Below are 22,290 nucleotides of genomic sequence, written 5' to 3' on the forward strand. Positions count from 1 at the left end.
GTAGCTAAAATAAATTGTTTGCAACTAGTTACCTTAAAATACTAGTATATTTTTTTCAGTGATAGGAAAGAGTAGTGCAACATTCTGCTTAATGTTTTTTGTTTTGTGTGTGTGTGTGTTCCAAGGAAGCAAAAAAGCAGTCTATTGGTGTGAGTGATTGATGAATTGTTTTTTTTTATTTAACTTAAGTTAAGTAAATAAATCAGTACACTGGGTATCAAGCAATAAAAACTAGAGTTTTTTTGTCCTCCTCAGTGTGACACTGAGACACTGTGGACAACAGCTGATCCATGACGGAGATTGAAGGGTTTGCCTGAAATCGGTTTGAGATCAGTCTTGTGGCTCCTCTTCAAGTGTATAAGGTGAAGATTCAAATAAACACAGCTGATCCTAGATCAGCACAAAAGGCATGCTTGACCTGGTCCATTGGGATGGCACTAACTCTCTCCAGATTGGGCCAAGCAGGGGAGCAGGAGGTTTTGGACTGATGGGAGGAATAGGGAAAAAGAGAGGGAGACAGAGAGAGAGAGAGAGAGAGATACAGTGAGCGGAAGAAAGCGAGATGCATTGCTGCCAGGACTCCTGATTCTACAGCATCTGTCACCCTGAGTCAAAAGAACCAATATAAAATCTGCTATTAAAAATGTGTGTTGTTGATGGAAGAGATGCTGTTATGATGTTGTTGTTGTTTTTTTGAGAATGTTGTGGTATATTGTGATATTTTTTTTTTGAGTTTTTGCATTGCATGCATGTTTCTGTGCAGTCACATATTGCCACTGTTGCAACATAATTGCTCCATACATTTTTTAAATAATTTTAATCTATCTTTTTTTTATCTATCTATCTATCTATCTATCTATCTATCTATCTATCTATCTATCTATCTATCTATCTATCTATCTATAAAGCCTATATATATATATATTATATGTATATAATAATTATTCATTTTTATTTATTTTATTCTTTTGTTTTGTTCATCTTACAAACATAAATCCAAGCCCAAGACTGTGTTGTTTCAACGGATGGAAACCAACTTGTAACTTGGGCTTCCACTTCCACACCAAATATTCACATCTAAATACCAGGTTGGTCATTTGAAAAGTCATGCAAGTTTCCACTATCCACTAATTCTCGAAAAGCATGTAGTCTGAAAACCAGGAAAACCATGCTACACTTTACTAAACAGTATCTGACCTTCTCTCTCTGTCTCCACAACTCCTGCACATGGTTCAAATGAACGACTCCACACGCCTGTTAGTGATTAGATTGGGCCAATGTGTAAAACCTCACTATCTAAAAGGCTCTAATCGCACGGACCATTAACGGCATGCTAATTACACAGAATTCCTGCAGGGAGGAGGAGAGGGGGAGAGAGAGGGAAGGAAAACGGAGTGAGGAGGAGAACGTAATCCAGACCGCTTTGAAGTTCAGTTACTAAAGCAGCTAGTAAACTAAAGCATTTATCATTAATATGTGGTGCTCTGAAAACATTTAAGCTCTTCAAGGTATAAATGACTCTGACCACAGAGTTACGGTCAAGGCTTTGAAGAGTTCAGGGAACTTCTGCTGGAATGCTTTGGTCTCGCCTGTGGCTGGAAATGCCCAAATGAGACGTTTGTGGAAATATAATAAAGGATGGACGATACAATTTTTTTTTTTTTTTACTATAATTTCTTTGGAAAATCCCCCTTTTCATTCTCAGTTTTGTCATTGTAGCTCATGTATAGTTAATTCAGACAAACACAAATACAAACATATGTTAAGCTAGCTAACTAAACAGACATACAGTATACTGTATTGTTTATTACAGAAGTCTCTGTCAGTAAGATTTTATTATAATTATTTAAAGGAATTAAAACTACCATTCAGCAATCATGCCTTAAACTGATCAAAAGTAATAGTGAAGACATTTATAATGTTAAATAAATTATTCAATTTCAAACAAATGCTATTCTTTTGAGCTTTCTATTTGTCAAAAAAGATTACATTTTAAATAGAAACTTTGCACACATACGTCACAAAAACCTCTCTTAATTAGATTTTTACGAACTAAAGTGCTTATCCATACAAAAGCTCATATATGAAAATGTTTGCACTTCTTAACAAGGAACGAGAAGAAAGAAAGTGAGAAAGATGGAAGCAGGGATAGCGCTCACACAGGCCTCTTATTCCCTAAAAAGATACAGTATTTTCTATCTGTGTCTGAACAAAGGCAGTCATTCTTCGCTATGCTAAAATCTTGGTGACAGGGTTCCCCAACAGAGCTCATCTCGTTTGCAAGTGGCTATAGTTGGAGGCCTGAGTTTGATCTCTGACCTCTTCATTCATTGTGAGGCCAGCGAACCTTGTGTCAATCAAACACAAAGCGTTTTCTTGTCACTCTGTCCCACAATAGTTCTTAAAGGGAGGCCCGTGTCTGTCAGATGAACTGGATTGATTCATTTATCTGCTGAACAGAACTTGACTTCAACAGCTTTTAGCCTCATTGATGCAGTTAATGCATATCGTGTACGTTTGACGAAAGCTTGACACTGGCCAGCTTGATCCTGAGCTTGACATGGGCCAGGGGACTTGCTGAAAAGCCCAGCTGGAATGACATCACTCTGAAGAGTGTGCATGTGTGAAAGTGTCTGTGACTTAAACTGATTCCTACCAGATCCCAGAGGGCTGTGAAAAACAGACTAAATATGATTCAGCTTCACTTATGGCCTTTAGCCAATTAACTTAAAGAGGCAGTCCTCTCAAAATAAAAAAATATATATTTTCTCACCCTCATGTTGACCTGTATGAGTTTATTATTTTTTATTTGTTGAGCATGAAATAAGTTATTCTGAAGAATGTGAGTAACTAAACAGCTGACTTTGAATTCTATAGTATTTTTCTTCCATACTATGGAAATCAGTGGTTTGGAATGACATGCGGGTGAGTAAATGGTAACAGCATTTTCATTTTTGGGTGAATTATCAATCAATATGAAAAATTTCTTCTTTATAAAAAGTACATTGTGCCCAATTTTGTGCCCCCGCTATGCAATTAAACTTGAATGAAGTGTCAAATATTCCACAAAATAACTGTTTTTTTAACTCAATTAAATTCATGTTTATTTGTATAGTGCTTTTCACAATACTCATTGCAAAGCAGCTTCACAGAAAACGAAAGTTTCTACATAACATTTAGGAGTAGTTTATTAGTGGTGATGTCTGTATGGCACAAACGTACAGTTTTAGGACAGTAAAAATCATGCAGGTTTTTAATGACATGTAATCAAACAGAAACGGTGAACATGACACAATGATTAAACAGAGAGAGTGTTTCTGAACCACGAACATTATAAGGAAGGTTATTCCAGAGTTAAGGAGCCAAATGTGATAAAGCTCTACCTCCTTTAAGTGAAGTTTGCTATCCTATGTACTACCAAAAGTCCTGAGTTTTGTAACCTTAAGGAGCATGATGGATTGTAGCGTGATAGAGGACTGGTTAAGTATGCATGAGCTATACCATTTAGGGCCTTACAAGTAAGCAGCAATATTTTCTTAATGATATGGAATTTAATAAGTAGCCAGTGTAGAGATTATAAAATTGGGGCAATATGATAATATTTTCTTGACCTGGTAAGGACTCCAACAGCTGCATTTTGTACTTACTATAGCTTCTTTATAAAATATAGCTTCTTTATCTAGTAGTGCATCACAATCCTAACAATGTAAACTAAACATGTATATTGAAAATAGCAGAGGGCCTAAGACAGATCCTTGTGGCACTCCATACTCTACTGCCTAGTGCATAATCTAGATATTTAAAGTGCACTTTTTCCTTTTGAAATTTTCAGTGTGAATGCACTACTTGCACTCTTTTATACCGCTAAACGTCACAGAATAATGCATAAGTATGTGAACTGGGATTCACCTACAGACCTTACAGAGTGTATGAGTGTATGATGAGGTTTTAACTCAACATGCTACATACAGTGTATAAATACTGACTGTGATAAAATGTAATATTTTAAACTGCAAGATAGGAGCTAATAGAAATGTACAAGATTTTGTAACAAAGTACTAACTTGCACCTTCGTATTTCTTTTTCCAGGCCACTGTTTCAGCTTTCTGGTGCCGGAAATGCTAGTGATCTTTAGAATCTGAATTAGATTCCGATACGGGAACCACGAAAAACAATCTGAACCTGACAATGCATGTGCTGACTGATTATGAACTTTGCTGAATCAAACAAACTGCAGCCAAACGGAGCGCTTTTCTTTTCTCCTGCATTTAGTCAGCTCTGGCAGAGCATTGCTTCATCTCTCTCTCTCTCTGAGCAGGAGTTAATTAGAGAACCGTTGTGAGTTGCGTTCACACAGCCCAGCCCAACGGGCGTCTTGTAAATGACAGGGCTCCGTTTGCACACTCTTTCAAAACCCAGCAGTGTGGCTGCAACCCCCCCCAAACTTACACCAATTACAACAACTTATGCCACTCCCTTCATTGCCCTCCTCCATCCTCTGTTTATGCTTTCGGCTGGGGCAATTTTTCACTGGTCCTGGGTCAGGATTTGTGCATTGTTCAGTGGTTACAGTATGACACGATGCAAATGCAAAGATCTAGCAAAGCAGTAAAAGACTTGTTTAGTGAGACATACTTTGTTGTGGTTGAATATTGATCCAGTCCTAAGGCTGATCTTAAACATGATCTCTAATTTAAAACCAGGCTTTGTTATAAAACCTTTCTTTTTTTAAAGACGAGGCCTGTATTATGAAAATTCACTTCAAAGAAAAGAGAGAAGAAGATCTGCACTCTTTCCAAAAACACCAACCACCTCCTCTGTCCTTTTCTCCCCTTCACGACAGCCAGTACACCCATCTGGAGCCCCAAGGGTTTCTGGGATGGAGCGCGTCCAGGAGAAGAGAGTGGGGGAGGAGAGCTGGGCCTCCAAATTAGTGGTGATTGCAATCGTTAGCGTTGCTTGTTTGTTTGTGTTTGAATCCACTACGGTTAACAGTGGAAGAAGTGAAGTGTAGAAAATGAGAGAGAGAGAGGAAGAGAGAGGGGAAAAAAAGTGTATTCAGGATTGTTCTTACCTACTGTCGCAGTCATAGAGTTTGTTTGTTACGACTGGAAGGGACAGAATATGTGACTCAGTTATTCATGTCATTTTCACAAACAAAAGCACATTTGGAGATATTTGTACCTAAAGTGAATACTGTGCACTAACATAGAAAACTGTAAATTAAAATGTTAACTGAATTTATGAAAAAAAAAAAAAAAAAATTCATGAAGACTAGTGATTCATTAAGAATGTACAATTAATTAACTGTAAAAATAAGTTATTACTAAAGTACAACACAATATAAAGTTTGAGAGTCAAAAGTTAGACAGAGGTCAGTAAGATTTGTTTAAAGAATGTAATGCTTTTATTCAGTAAAGAGATTAAAAGTATAAAGAAGTGTATAATGTTACAAAAGATTTTTCATGATTTCAAGAATTTTCTATTCATCAAAGAAAGAAAAAAATACACATCACAATTTTCACAAAAATATTAAGCAGTACAACTGTTTTCAACATTGATAATAATAAGAAATATTTCTTTAGGACCAAATCATGCATATTAGAATGATTTCTGAAGGATCATGTGACACTGAAGACTGGAGTTATGATGCTGAAAATTCAGCTTTGCATCACCAGAATAAATTACATTTTAAAATATATTAAAATATATAACAGTTATTTTACATTTTAATAGTATTTCACAATATTACAGTTTTTCTGTATTTTTGATCAAATAAATGCAGGCTTGATGAGCATTAGAGACTTTCAAAAACATTTAAAAACCTTCCCAACTTTTGTACAGTAGTAGATATATATATATATATATATATATATATATATATATATATATATATATATAATATATATATATATATATATATATATATATATATATATATATATATATATATAGTTTTTATTTCTATAAGATATTCTATACTAAACAATTATAGTTTATAACACTATATAAAATCATAAATGATAAAATACATACTATAAAGATTCCATTTTTATTTATATACTAAACATAGAATTTTTTACGGTTGTAGTTTTTATTTATACTCGGCATCATACATCATACAGACCATTTTATTTATATAATAGACGTAGTATTATGTACTGTATAGATACATTTTTTAATTCTGTATATATATATGACAGAGTATGGATTTTATACTACGTATACAGTCATAGTCCTTAAACAGTTATATTGTTATAAAGTTTTATTTTACATATAGGATCCCTACTAGACATACTTGACATTTACTGGACCCATCTGTATTCTGCCAACAAAGCAACAGAAACAAGTTTTGCCGTAGCAAGCAGCAGTCAGCGTTTAAAAATTCTCCTCCTTTATGACTTAGCAGGGAGTTTGCCCTGCACATCCCTTAATCCACAAATGTACAAGTCATGTTCGTTCCATCCAGTGAACTCCCCTTACAGTCGGAGAAACTCGATGAGTCATGGCGAGGGATTCCCTACCCCTCTTCTCTGGGCAAGAAGAATGGAGTGTTTCTAGGAAGGAATGCTGATTGGGGCCCTTGGCGAGGGGGTATGCTAATGCATTTGTAACACTGTGGCCTCGTGCTTGTGGCGCGCTTCACACTGTGCAGCCAGGAAATCATCGGGACAATTTGACAAAGAATGTCTAGTATTTTAGACTAATCATCTGTGAGGTATTTTAGCCAATCTGAACCACATGGTCCTCTATTACAGCTGCTCTTAAAATAGTCATCACGTCGCATTTCCAGTAAGGCTTAGTCGCTTTTCAGGTGTCACAGCAATAAATTCATGTCCATTTGAAGTGGACACTCACAGTGTAAAACCTTTGCTTAAATACAAAGTGTATATACAAGGACATAAACAGTGCAGCGGTCTAGTCAGTAGTCATTTCGCATACACTTTACACACAGTACACTTATTAAAGGAGCAACCTGGGGTTTACTGCCCCGCTCATGATAACAGCTTGTGGATCACCCCTTGCAGAGCTCAAACCTACAACCAGCCCACACTCTTAAAAATAAAGGTGCTTCAAAAGGATCTTCACAGTGATGCCATAGAAGAACCATTTTTGGTTCCACAAAGAACCATTCAGTCAAAGGTTTTTAAAGAACCATTTCTTTTTTTACCTTTTTATAATCTGAAGAACCTTCTTTCGCCACAAAGAACCTTTTGTGAGACAGAAAGGTTCTTCAGATGTTAAAGGTTCTTTATGGAACCATTTAGACAAAAAGGTTCTTCTATGGCATCATGAAGCACCTTTATTTTTAAGAGTGCAGATCTAAAACCACCACTCCACAACACCTTCACAAAATACCAGCCTACCCAGGCCATTACCTACACAGTTCTGTTCATTGGCCTTTTTAAAATTTTCTGGCCATCTAAAAGTATCTGAAATAGTCATAGTGAACACATCAAGCTGTGATCGTAATGAGAAAGACTGTCAGTCTTTTTTTTTTTTTTTTTTTTTAATATTAGGCCAGGATGACTGAATGATGAATCAACTTTGTTTCAGTTGCGTTTTGTCCTTACAGAAGTATTTGAAGTTCTTTCTGTTTTTTCTGCATCGGCTGCCACATCCGTTCTTTACTGTGTGACTCCTAATGAAACTACATTGAAAAAATAAAATGCTATCTTTCTCATATCATCAGTTTTGCGACTTTTTTGGTTAATAACAACATATCAGGTTAAGGCTAGTTTTTTATTTTTATTTAATGTATTTTATAATTGCTAAAAAATGTATCAGCTTATGCATTTTAATAAAGTTAAATTGGATTGATATAATACAGTGTTATATATACACTACAGTTCACAAGTCTGGATTTAGTAAGATTTCTTATTTTTCAGCAATTCAAAATAACTGCTTTTTCATATATTTTAAAATGTTACCCTTATTTATTCCTGTGATGCAAAGCTGAAATTTTAGCATCATTACTCACTCATTACTTATTTTCAGTGTCACATAATGCTTCAGAAATCATTCTAATATGCTTATTTGCTGCTCAAAAACATTTCTTATAATTATCATCAATGTTGAAAACAACTGTGCTGCTTAATGTTTGTGGAAACCGTGACACATTTTGATTCTTTAAACAATAGTAAAGTTCAAAAAAACTATTTATTTGAAATTGAAATATTTGTTTACACTCACTTTTGCTCAATGTACCGCATCCTTGCTGAATAAAAGTATTAACTTACCCAAAGTATGAATGGTAGTATACATCAATATGTTATTAAATGAAAATATTTTCTCTAGAGAGGACGTTAAGCAGAGATATTGTGAATCTGACTTGGCACATGTTAGAGTCTTTGAGACTTGACATTATAGCATTCACTTGGACTGCAGATTGGAGATGAGTCACGTCTTCACAGACTTCACAGTTATAGCTGCTCTTCTGGACGGATGCAGCAGGTAGCAATTTCCATCTGATGTGTGTAAACGAAACGAAGAACAACAACAGTCTAAAGCAGTCCGAGCCTACAATATCACTCCATCCAATTCTCACATCATCTACTGAACACAAAGTTAATCATAGACACTCCTCCAATCAACTTAATCAAGTCTAGACCAGTATTTCATTCAAAAAAAGCTTGATTATACAATGGGGGATGCAGTAAGAACTGGATGTCAAGTCTGAGCTACATTTGTGAGAAGAGTCGACGTTTCCAAATGATGTGGATTTTTTTACATAATGAAACTTCTGAGTCATTCTTACAGAAATCCCCAGTATTCCAACATACATCTGTGATTTAATGGAAGGCAGTATAAGTGGCCTACCTGTTATAATGATTTACTGATGCCTTATAGTAAGATTTTAGTTACTGACTTTACCAGATATTTTCTATCAAATTTAGGGCCCTATGATTTCCGCAATGTGGAAAACAAGGATGGAATCGTGGAATCCAGTCATAAAATGGAATTTAATGTATAACGCGGAATGTCTCAGAATTTGCCAAATTTTGGAAAGATACATTAAAAGTACACTGTTGGATATTTCAAAGGGTTTTTACAGAAACCGTGGCAGAAATATTACTTAATTTAATGATAGTACTACTAGTAATAAAAATGATTATTAAAACATTTTTAAAGAAATATTTAAGAGAACATTTATTTTTTTTTTACCAGAATTTATAAAGCAGAAAAATGTAAATACACAATCTGTAAACTGGAAAAAATAAATAAATAAAATAATAAGAAATTATTATTTTTAATAAAATCAATTAATTATACATGCTTTGATAATTAATATTTAATGAAAGCATTAAAATGAAATCCTGAAAAATGAATGGAAAACAGAATTTGATGAAAAAAAATGAAACATTTCACAGGGCCTTAACATTTATTTTTTGTTTAACTTTTAATAAATTGCTGTTGAATTATTGTAATTTTCATGATTTCAATTAATTATACATGCTTTTCGAATAACATTTAATTTAACCATTAAAACAGCTTCTAGAAAAAGACAGAATCCAGAAAAATTAAGACGGATAAAACGGAATTGAAAAAAAAACAAACAACAACAACAAAAAACTGCATTTGGGAAAAAATAAAATGGATTTTGTAGGGCCCTACAAATTGTCTTCCATCATTATTTGAGAATTGAGACTGACTTGGATCCATGTACACACATACACACACACACCTCTATGTGACAAAGATGTTGTCTATGATGAGTTGAAGTCTTAACTGGCTTCCTACCATCTCTAACTCTAATTACTGTTTTTCTACAGCTCGCTTGTCTATTGTCTAGTGTTACTTTTTTTTTCTATTTCTCTCTTTCACCACTGCAATTATGAGTGCTAGCAAACAGACCCAAATGCCCCACGGGAGACACAGAGAGGACCACGCACGGCAAAAATTAGAGAGCAGAGACACTCTGATGCTGTCATTAAACAGAGCTATCAGCGCAAATCATTTCAAGAGTGTTGTTTGTTTCTTTTATCCAACTCTGAATATGGTGTGTTAATAGTCTTTCACGTCTTAAAGTCCGGATGTGTAAAATTATTATTTTTTTAAATAATAATTTGTGTAAAGATGGCTTGAAAGGCAAAAAAATGGCCTTTTCTTTGCTGGGATTTAAAACAAATTATTATAAGCTTAATGAAAAAGTTATTAATATACCAGTAGTTATACATATAGAAATATATATGGATTAAAGTTTCATGACATGTACATTACTGATCTCTTAAGCAGTAAACAATGTCACTGCATTTTAGCATTTTACTGAATAAAACTGTGTGGTGCTTGCCTGTGCAACGATGATGTGGGTGGTTGCTAGGGCATTGCAATGTGGTTGCTAAGGTGATCTGAGTGATTCTTTTGCCCGTTGCTATGTGGTTACTAAGTGGTTGCTTACTGGCCCAAGTTAAAAAAAAAAAAATCCACCCCCAAGTCTCTATGATATTTCGGTCCCTAGATATAGCTCAGATTCCTCATTCAATGTCTATGGGATTTTCTTTTTTCTGTTTTATTAAAAAAATGGAATATACACTACATGACTTTTGCCCCATTTTCCCCCTGATTAAAAGTCTGAAGAAGTTGACGCTAGTTGCCAAAAGTCAGAGCCAGTCTGCAGATTTAAGTTGACAGATTTAATAGAAAATCAGTGTATGATGGTCACAGACTCCAATTTTTTTTTAGCTCAGGCCGGATAACATGTTTAATATTTTCAGCTGATTTTAGAACAGACATTCGGGTCTACTAGCAACAAGGTGCACGTTTCTGTATGAGTTTGTTTGTTGTGATCAGAACAACAAAAGTCTGGTAGTGTGTGATCCTCAGTCATGTAGTGTATGATGTGTATAGGGTCTGATGTCTGGTAGTGTGTGATCCTCAGTCATGTAGTGTATGATGTGTATTTGTGTAATGTATTTTAGCCTTTATCAGTTACATGCTATATTATTTTTTATCTTCTTATTTTATATGTTTAATGATATAGTTTGTTTGTAAGTATGATGCTTAATTTTATGGATAGTTATTTAGTAGATAGATAGATAGTTTATTTATTTATTTATTACATTAGTTAAATAATGCTGTCATCTAACCTGTATGATTTTCTATCTTCTTTGAAACACACACACACACACACACACACAAAATGTCTTTTGTATTTTTTGTCCATACAATGGATGTCAATGTTTACCAAAACTGTTTACAGACATTTTTCTAAATATATATTTTTTTGTGTTCCATGAGCAATGGTAGTGAATGAATCTTGAATTAGCCAAGACCACTAATTATCCTTTCTTATTTTGCATATGTTTCAAATACACCAGTCAAAAGTTTAAAAAAAAATCTGATTTTTTTTTTTTTACGTTTTAAAAATGTCTCTTATGCTCACCAAGACATTTATTTGATAAAAAAAATAGAGAGAGAAAAACAGTAAAAATGTAAAATATTATTGTAATTTAAAAATAACAGTTTTTTTTTTTATTTAAATACATGTTAATAAGAAATGTTTCTTGATCAGTAAATCAGCATATTAGAATGATTTCTGAAGGATCATGTGACATTGAAGACTGGAGTAATGATGCTGAAAATTCAGCTTTGCATCACAGGAATATATGACATCTTAAAATAGAAAACAATTATTTAAACTGTAATAATATTTCACAGTATTAATATTTTTAATGTATTTTTTAATAAAGCTTTTGACTTATTGTGTATTATTACAAAATGTTATACTTTTATGGTCACACTTTATTTTAAGGTCCAATTCTTGCTATAACAAACCATTAACTACGACTTTTGCCTCAATAAACTCCTAATTTGCTGCTAATTAATAGTAAGGGAAGTTGTTAAGTTTAGGTATTGGGTAGGATTAGGGATGTAGAATATGGCCATGCAGAATATGTGCTTGCTTTATAAGTAAAAAGACAATATGTTATTAAAAGGCTTTCTATTAAGCAACTAGCTAATGTTAAGTGAGAATCGGTCCCAATAATAAAATGTTACCGACTTTACAATTCAACTATCTATTGAAAAAATATTAGTGTTTTTGATTTAACATCAGCCGTCACTTTTAATATAGTTTACTACTGAAGAGAAAGCAAACTCTATCCTACAACATAACTGAACACATCTGCATCAGCACAAACCGAGCTCTGCACCATATGATAAGTAGAGCCACATCTGGACCTTACACTGACCTGCTGCCTGGCAGGATTCGGCTGTCTTAACGGAGTTTAGAAACCAGCAGTCAGGGAAAATGGAATTGCAAGTTGTGGCTTCCCGAAAGCGGGGAGTCCCCCTTGCTTTTCCAGGCCTGACTAAGAGCTTTCTCCGTGGGCTGAGGAACAGGACTCAGCCCTTGTCTGCCAGAGCACTGGATGTCTAGCAGGGTCCCGTTACCTTACAGACTCCAATCTCTGATTCACAGCTGTGCTGAATGGAAACGTGATGAAAGTAGTTTATCACTCAAATATGCAGACATGAAACGGCTCTATATTCTACTGTTATGTCTCTCTCTGTGAGGTCTTAAATCTGTTTATGACTAATCGTCTAAATACTTCACACAGGAACCACCTTACAAACTCCTGTATCTCCCATTTCCTACATGACATAAAACTTAATTTCCTTAATAACATTCCATTGAGGTCATCCCAAACAATGCAACCGGCCAGGCATCATCCTCTTGTGAAACCGCGCCAGCGAAACTATCCCAAGTATTTCCAGACTAGCACTCGAGACATTCTTCCCGTTAATCCTACACAGAGGTTCCCACCTCACCTTTGCAGGGGTGGAGTGATGTCATAACACACTCTGAGAACTTGTGCGAGGGATGTTTGTTTCACTGGCATTATGGTTTCCAGACTGTGATAAATAAAGCAATACGAATGAGACGATGACTAGACTCACCAATAAGAGATGTCACTATATGACTTCCTATTTCCTTTCTCTCACTCTCTCTCACAAAAAAATAAATATATTTAAATATATATATATATATATATATATATATATATATATATATATATATATATATATATATATATAGGTTTTTAAAATAAAACTCGTATGCTCACCAGGATTCCATTTATTTGATCAAATATACAGTAAAAACAGTAATATTTTTACTGTAGAGTTGTTATTATTATTATTATTACAGTTTTCTGTTTTAGTATATTTATGTAATTTATTCATGTGATGCAAAGCTGTATTTTCAGCATCTTTACACCAGTCTTCAGTGTCACATGACCCTTTCAGAATTCATTCTAATATGCTGATTTACTGCTCAAGAAGCATTTCTTTTTAAAATATATTAACATAAAACATAGTTCTTCTAAATTGCAAAAACATTTTACCATATTACTGTTACCCTAAATAAATGCAGCCTAGGTGAGCCTAAGTGATGTCTTTCTAGTAGTGTATCTGAAAAATAACTGGTAATGTATTGAAAAAGAAATGTATGTATAGATTTATGTATAAGTATTTTCAAATCACTGCCATTGCTCATATGGAAAACAAAAAAGATATATTTAAATATGTGACAGGTGATATGTGGTAATGTATTGATATATTTATGTAGACGGATTGATGGATGGAGGACAGCAGATAGATAGATATAGATAGATAGATAGATAGATACTCAGACAGAGCCTGAGTCAAAATAGCCCAGCAATCTCTAGATATTATTATTTTTTTAGCAGATTTACAGACAAAAAAATTAGTAAATCATGATCGTGCAAGACAAAAACAGTACACCTCTCTATAAGAAGCCGATAGAGGTATCATTTGATTTGTAGCACAAAAATGGGATAGATTAGACAGATAGATTAATACTAGGGATAGTTTTTTCAAGATAGTATGAACGATAGATAGATATGGCTACCACTGTAAAATTTTTAGCTTTTGTTCCTCTGTCCGACTCATAGATAGATAGATAGATAGATAGATAGATAGATAGATAGATAGATAGATACTCAGATAGCACCTTCTTAATACACTGAATGAGCCACTCAGGGGGATTGAAAAGACACATCTAAATCACTATGATTCATATGTGGGACTGACACATCTGCGGCCACCCCACAGCAGACAAGTGTAAGACAGGGAACCTCTGCCCACCACTGCCAAACATGATCTCACAAAGGAGGAAAGGACCCCGACTGGCTGGCTGGTATAACTAAACACTTCATGATTTCATCAGACTCGCAATACCAGTGACTCCATTATGTGCGTCTGCATTAGATATGCAAACTCTATATTTATGACCAACGTTCATGCCCATAATTTACATGCCCTAATCTGTGGGCAGATGCGGGACAAAACAATAGCACAGGAGACTGTCAAAATAACCCCCACATTGCCGACCAGAGGAGGATGATGTCATCATCACTACACACCTCTGAATACAAAGCAAAGCCACACATGCACAAACAATAACCTGCACACTGACAATGGACTGTTTAACAGAAACGTACTAATCCAATTTGTGCATTTCATGTGTATGTGAGTGTTTGCATGCTTGTTGTCTCGTTGTCTGTTTTGGTCATACTGTAGACTAAACATACAGCATGTCCTACTCCCACAGGGGTAATTGTGAGGACTCGGAATCTGTTTAGAGGCCAGAGACTCTCAAGTGTTGCTGGGAAAAACAAAAAAAGAAGGACAGCAGTGGAGAGAATCTGAAATATTTGCATATCCAAATTGTATAATAAACAAACTACATTTCAAATGAAGCACATTTACCAGCCTTAATTTGAAACAATATATAAAAATGGTAATGTAGAGGAAAGCAGGATCATTTTAATGCTTGATAAATGTTGTGTGATAATTTAAGGCACAATGCACTCACCACAACCATATCTGGTATATGCATGCGTAAATCATCCTTTCAGAATAACAGAGTAACATGTTTTTTTTTTCTTATTTTGCTAGGAAAACAAAAAAGAATGAGAGCGACAGAAAGTAACTGAAATATTAGTATATCCACCTGATATTTCAGAGAAATACTTTACAACATTTCAATTGAAGCACATTTACCAGCTTTACTTATGAATGTAATATAACAGAGAACAATATATAAAATATATTTTATGATTTATATTTTTTTACATCATATTTTACATTATTTATATTATTATTGTATTCATGATTTTGGTTGCTTCCATTGTCCTCATTTGTTAGTTGCTTTGGATAAAAGTGTCTGATAAATGACTAAATCTAAATGCAATATTTCAACTTTTACAAAATTATATGACAGTTTTAAAGGAGACCTATTATGCCCCTTTCTACAATATGTAATATAAGTCTCAGGTGTCCCCAGAATGTGTCTGTGAAGTTTCGGCACAAAATACCCCACCGATCATTTATTATATCATTATGAAAATGCCTATTTTGAGTGGAAGCAGAAATGCGCTGTCACTTTAAATGCAAATGAGTTGCTGCTCCCCGCCCCCTTTTCCAGAATAGGGCTGTGCCTTTACAGCTCATACTTCAGATACTTTGCTTAAAAACATCTGTTTTGGTTTTGATTATCATGTTTATCTTGCTGAAATCATGTGATTTAAACCATATTAGTTTAAACTTCTGATATACGGTTTTCTGAGTGCACACATCTGAAGCTCGCGCACAGAAAGCGGCTGTCACACAGCAGCGACATACAGTAATTAAATCAATAAATCTACTGCTCTCTTGTCTCGTCTGAGGCTGGGACTCTAAATAGTGTTCTGTGCTCGTCTGTGCAGCCAAAGACAGAACAGTTAGCATGTTTTGCCTGAACTTTCGCTATACAGCATTGTTGCTTGTGAAAACACAATGGGAGGAAACGTGCAGATTTAGGGGCGGTAATATTATAATAAGATCCCCTTTCTACATCACTGGGGGAGCAAAATCTGAGTGGCTTGTTTTTTCACAAGCTGCAGAGAAAGGCTTACCAAAAAAAAAAAAAATTACAAGGTTGTTTTTCATTTTTCACATTTTTTGGATCAGTAGATGCACCGGGGACCCGATTATAGCACTTAATTATGAAAATCTGACTTTTTCCGTGTTTGTCACCTTTAAATGATGCAAGTAATTATTATTGAATTCTGTGGCACAGTGCATGTTATACACTCTGGTAAACATCTCCTATTATGTTCCACACAAGAAAGAAGTTCAAATACATTTAAAACAACAAAAGGGTGAGTCAATGATAACAGAATTTTATTTCTTGGATGAACTATCCCTTTAAATGAAACAGTATGTGTTTTGTCTAAGTAAAGAAATGGTAAACACAGAAACCCTCCCGGGAATAATTTTCTACTTTGGTCATTACGTGATTGTCTGGTCTAAAATTCTCCACCACTAATGTGTTTTAACCACTTAAACCAGTTAGTCTAAACCAGGAATTAACTTCGGTGTCTGGGAAGCAAGCACAATACATGATGCACCTATGAAACAAATGCTACTTGATTTGGTAAAACAGCATAAATGTGCATTAAATATGCAAGACTGTAGAAAGTAATACTGTGGGGGTGATGTAATAGATCTGGGGTGGTAACTGAAAGATTGTAGGTTCAAACCCCCAGGAAGGATGATCTACGGTACTGCCCTTGAGTAAGACTTTACTATACATCAAAACTGAATTGTAGCATACTTCTGACCATAGTTGAAACTGGATTTCTTTTCTTATTTCTTTTTTCTCTCTCTCTTTTTTTTTTTTTTTTTTTTTTCTCTCTCTCTTTTTTTGTGTTATTTACTTTTATTATTATGATCATAATTATTCTTTATTTTCTATTTTTTCTCTCTCGTGTATAAATATCAAAACTAATAAAAAGACAATAAAAAAACTGAATTGTAGGGAGAGCAGAATAATTGTAACACTCAAGAAGTGTTAACTGAAATTTTAAAGCACAACAAACTCACTGAAAACATATGGGTATATCCATGCATAATTCCCTTTTTCAGAATTACTGAAAGTTGCAGAAATATGGATTATTTTACAATTATTTGAGCAAGTCAAGTAAAAACATCTTATGTGACTTTTAGTTTTATGGACAAGTTTATTTTTTCTGCGTATGATTTGGTAGCAATATTACAAAAAACAAATCTGTAAAGGTCATATATAAATGTTAGTCTCCTCTCAGTGGAAATTAAATATATACATTTACAGTCCAGAGCTATTTCAGTTACAGAAGCCTTTGTCTACATCTGACTTGATTAAGTAATACATTTATTTGTTTCAGGCCCAAATGTTTGAGGAAAAGTCTAAATGTGTCAATTATCATTACTGTCCTAGACTTCCCTACAAAAAAGCAAGATGCAATCTAGTGCAATAACATACAGCTTGAAAATACTAATCTTCTCAAAAATAAATTCAGAATGCATCCTTTACACTAAACTGCAGGCCATAACGCTATGCTCTATAAGATACAGTATGTATTTAAGGTTATACTTATGTGTTGTGTGTATGTGGCTGTGTGTGTGAGTGTGTTCTTGGCTGCTTAAGTCAGCATACATTAGAGAAAAAGACTCAGAATAAGCACAGTGACATCACTGGATGTGGCTTGAGCCCAAGAAACACCTCAATGGTTTTGTGTGTTTGGTTTTCATGTTTTTGTGTGTGTGCGTGTGTGTGTGTGTGTGTGTGTGTGTGTGTGTGTGCAAAAAAAGAGCACAAGACAGGAAGAAAGATAACTAGACAATAAATCAAATCAGTAAGCAATACAATGTTCTGATGAAAAGATACATTTTTAATTTATTACCTTCACTGCTTCATTTGATTTATGCCATTTATACTGGGAGTGTTTGTTGTCTTTTCACTACTGCTGATTTAAGCTTGTTGTCTACAAGTCCAAATATCCTTGAAAACTATTATGATAGAAAGATTAAATGAATAACTCACAAAAATGAAAAGTCTTTTATCATTTACCTACCCTCGCGTTTTCTGAACATCTATGATTTTGTTTAAAAATAATTATTTTTTGAAGTTGTAAATAAAACAGATTTTGAGTATGTTTTATATATAAAAAACTTTAAAAATTCACATTTAATTCAATGTGTTACTTGCCATTTCTTGTAGTTAATTGTGAAATTTACTAGCAATTGTTGATTTTGTGCATATTTCTCTCCTGATTCAGATGATGTGGTTTCACTGGAGAAATCAATATTATGGATAGAGTACTCAGCTAGTATTTCAGCAGGAAGCAATGGTTGAAATATCTTGATGGATTTGTTTCTTACGAAAACAAGATTTCATAAGACATTAATTGATGGACAGGTGTCATGTGGACTATTGTAATGTTTTTATCAGCTGTTTGGACTCTCATTATGATGGCACCCATTCACTGCAGAGAATCCATTGGTGAGCAATTAATGTAATTTCTCCAAATCTGTTCTGATGACGAAACAAACTCATCTACATCTTGGATGGCCTAAGAGCAAATAAATCTTCAGCAAATTTTCATTTTTGGTGAACTGTTCCTTTAAACCTCTGTTAAAGTTTAAATACTTATGCCAGCTTTTAATTTGTGTACAAACATAAACAGAGTCAAAATGGATATGGGAGCATTTTGTGGAAAAACAACAGATCTGTCATTCATTTCCATCTAAACTTACACTGGATTTACGACATGCAAAATGAAAAATAACCTTTATTTTAATAGCCACTAAACACTCACCAGTGCAAACAATGCCACGCTCCTGGGCCTACAGAACATAAAACAGGTCCAAAGAAGTGCCCATGCATCATCCACTGTAATGTAAGCCATGAAGTTTGATTGAACACGGGCCCGAACCGATCCCTCACACACTTCATCTATCACTGGGCCTCACTGAGAACGCATGTCTCTGGGGAGCGAGCCAGTTCATCTCATGGAGCCATCTCTATTGACCTCCACTGTCGCTGTAAAACAAACAACCATCTGTAAAAAGCATCCTGACAAAATATTTACTGTGAATAACAAATGAGCGGGGGGGGGGGGGGGGGTCTTTTTGGCTGGCCAAAGGAAAGCCTATGCACAGTTAACTACCATTAAGTGGGGTTGACAAAACTGAAATAGAAGCTTTCTGGATGTCTATGGATTGAAACTGATGTATAATTGGAAAATAACAGGATAGGTGGCAACCCCATTTGTCACCATTTTTAGGGCATATTTAAATAAAAAAAATACATATAGGCAGCATATTACGGACTATATGTATTTTTGACTTTTAGTCCATGTTTTAGTTTAGGCCATCTAATTTTCTAGTGTTTTCTTTAAACATAACAAAATTCACTAGATATGCATTTGAAACAGGGGAAACTGACCAAAAATATTGATGACTCATCCTGCACTACGCTCATTTTTGTCCAATCAAATGCTCTAGAATGTGAAAGCCACTCCCCCTTATACCATTTTAAACCCAATTTAATAAGAAAAGTTACTATTTTACATAGCGATTTCATATGTGAGTCATGCCGAAACATGATTTTTCGATAAATAAAGTAGGCTAAGCATAAAAGTCCCCTTCTAACCCAACCATTAAACCTAACTCTCAGTGGGACCTAAGCAGACTGTCCGAAAATGTACAAAAAAGATCTGAGAAATTCATACGAATTAGCCTCCATTTACAAATACAAATACTAAAGGTGTACTTTGGTTGCTTAAGACAAGTAAAGACAAATAAAGCTCGACTTGACATATGCAAATTACTCACCCAACCTCAAAACCTGTTGAAAACTGCTTATGCTTGAAGGCTGACGACGGGCCATTTCCTTCACTGTTTACGAAGGTAGTTTGACAAGAAGCTGGTAAAAGTGACCGGCAGAAAAGCGATGCACATTAAAAACATACGCCAGTGTGCAGCTTCGGCGTAGACTGGAGAATGGCTGACTGGGTATGATGTGATCTGTATGAGGTAATGGCGGGAAAAGGTAGTGAGGTAGTTTTTATGACCCTGGCTCGTGCCTCCCCTGCCTCCAGCTGACACTATCGCAGTCTAATGAGAATGAATGTGATTCCAGCCCCGAGATGTCCGGCAGCCTGCACCTTCTTGCGTGCGTCTGCCTCTGATTGTTTCTCGAGGAGGAGTGTGTGTTTAGGGAGTGGAGCGTACGCTGTTGATCAAATGACCGCCAGTAAATCAAATCATTATGATGTCCCCCAAGAGAAAAACACAGGCTTCCATTCCCTTTTTTTAACGAAGACGTCACCTTCTCTCGACTGTCCCCTTGAAAAGACAAGTAATGAAAGGAAAGGAGAGTGGATGGGGTTAACAGTTATCCGTACGGATACAGTGACCCTGAGGCTTTGTTTTAAATGATTTGCACTGGGCAGCGAGAGCAGAAATTCTGCCTGACTTCACCCATTCGGTAACGTGCCAAAGTCACCCAATGATGATGACATCATAAAGGATGATGTAATCCAAGAATTCCAGACTAGCCCTCGTGCCTATTTTCAGAATCAGAAAACTTTTCCGAAGGAGTAGCACTAGGGTGAAAAAAAAGTATCCCTAATCCCTCAATTAGAACTGAATATTCAATTTAGACGCCAAAAGCGTTTGCTTTGCCAATGAGAAAAGGCAATGAAAATCTTAATGGAAACCACAGAATAGGTTTATGCTATTATAAACTGGCTAAAACCTGGCGTTTAGCAACCATTATAGCATTATATAACTTTTGAAAAATATAGCATTACGCACTGGAAATTGTTTATAATTTTTATTCTACTGAATGCAAAGTGTATTTGAACTTTGGAAGCATGGTGTACATAAAATGTATTAGGCTACCTATAGTTATAAGGTTAATACCATTAGATTCCATTTGTTCTTTCAGTCTGTCTGTCATTACAATCGTTCTCTTCAACTGACATACCATTTTAAACATCTGCATAGTTATGTATATTCTATAATATTGCATTTATTGCACTTAACATATTATATATTATTGTGCTTTTTAAATTGAAATTGAGATAACAAATAACTATGATTTTTGGAGCAACTCACCAAGTCAAATTCTTTTAAGTGCAACTTACATGGACAATAATCCTAAATTCTGATTTCTGATATAAACAGTTTTCAAATATCCATGCATCCACTTTTCAAATCCTTTTTTAAAAAGTTGTTTTATACAACTTTTGAAGGGATTGTTCACCCCAAAATGAAAATTCGGTCATCATTCTTTCACCCTCATGTCATTTTAAACTTCATGGGGTTCAGTGTTGTTGCTTTGACTTTGTGCACAAAAACATTCTTTAAAGTAACTTCCTTTGTGTTCTAAAGAAAAAAAGAACACAGGTTTGGAACGATATGAGGGTGAATAAAATGTTGACCGATTTTTAATTTTTGGGTGAAGTAGGCCTACTCCTTAAATGTGTTAGTTGCACAATTAAATTACAAACTAATGAGTAACCATAACTGTCTTGAATTCAAAAGTCCCTAAAAATTGAAACAAAGCTGAATGTTAAAGTGTAAATGTGGGTGTGTTTTTTGTGGGTGTAAAGGAAGCTCTCACTCACCTCTGTCCTGAGGCTAACCCTCCCACTCACCCACCTCAGTAAGCATGACCCTAATTCAAACCATGTGCCTCCAAATTGAAAACATGGATTCAAAATGAAGTATTTGCTTTTTCACTGACTAATGTCTCCCAGGAGACCCCTTCAGCCGGTCCAGCTGTGTCAGAAAGAGGGTCAAGGGGCAATGTTGAGTGTTCATAAGCCTTCAGTTAAATGCTCTTGCATGAGCTTAATTGAACACAGCACTGCACATACATGGAGTGTGTTAGAATCCGATCCGTGACCATTTCTGACATGAAGGCTTAATTTCAGAGCAGTCACCTGAATGCTGGTGTCCGCAATATAAACTGTGAGATAAATTATCTTCAAACATTTGTTGAGCCTGCGGGTGTGGTGTGTGTGTGTGTATGAGACAGGCAGGGAGTGATTTGAGTTATAACGCCCAAACCCTAAGAAAATAATCCAAAAAGAGGATTGCTGTAACCTGATTTGCTTTCTTTACACAGCAATGGTTGAGAGAGGTGGGAAAAAAAGTCATGGTTGTAAAAGCAGAACTTTGAACGGCATATGATAAACTTTACATTTATAAGATTAGTATTCCAACATACTTTGCATTACTTGTATTTAGTCAATGACTTCCAACGAAGATCGTTCCTTACTCTCTCAGTACAAAAGTTGTCATTATACTAAAGGTACTATATTGTACAATTTAGGTACTAATATGTACTTTCAAGGGGTGCTAATGACAGCTGTCCCAACAACAGCTTATACCTACACCTATAGAAAGGTGATCTCTGAAAAGTTCTTTGGGGAACCAAAATGGTTTTATTCA

The 22,290-nt window shown here is 35.0% G+C and overlaps 1 long non-coding RNA gene across 1 annotated transcript; it reads right to left on the reverse strand.

Moving 5' to 3' along the window:
* Positions 1 to 195: 195 nt before the first annotated feature.
* Positions 196 to 20,309, reverse strand: LOC122135999. The gene is made up of 3 exons (XR_006153851.1): positions 19,663 to 20,309; positions 18,645 to 18,868; positions 196 to 484 (listed from the first exon to the last, which is right to left on the reverse strand). It is a non-coding gene; the product is annotated as an uncharacterized LOC122135999 (long non-coding RNA).
* Positions 20,310 to 22,290: the final 1,981 nt, after the last annotated feature.

This window comes from Cyprinus carpio, chromosome B1 (genome assembly GCF_018340385.1).
Source record: "Cyprinus carpio isolate SPL01 chromosome B1, ASM1834038v1, whole genome shotgun sequence".
Lineage (NCBI taxonomy): Eukaryota > Metazoa > Chordata > Actinopteri > Cypriniformes > Cyprinidae > Cyprinus > Cyprinus carpio.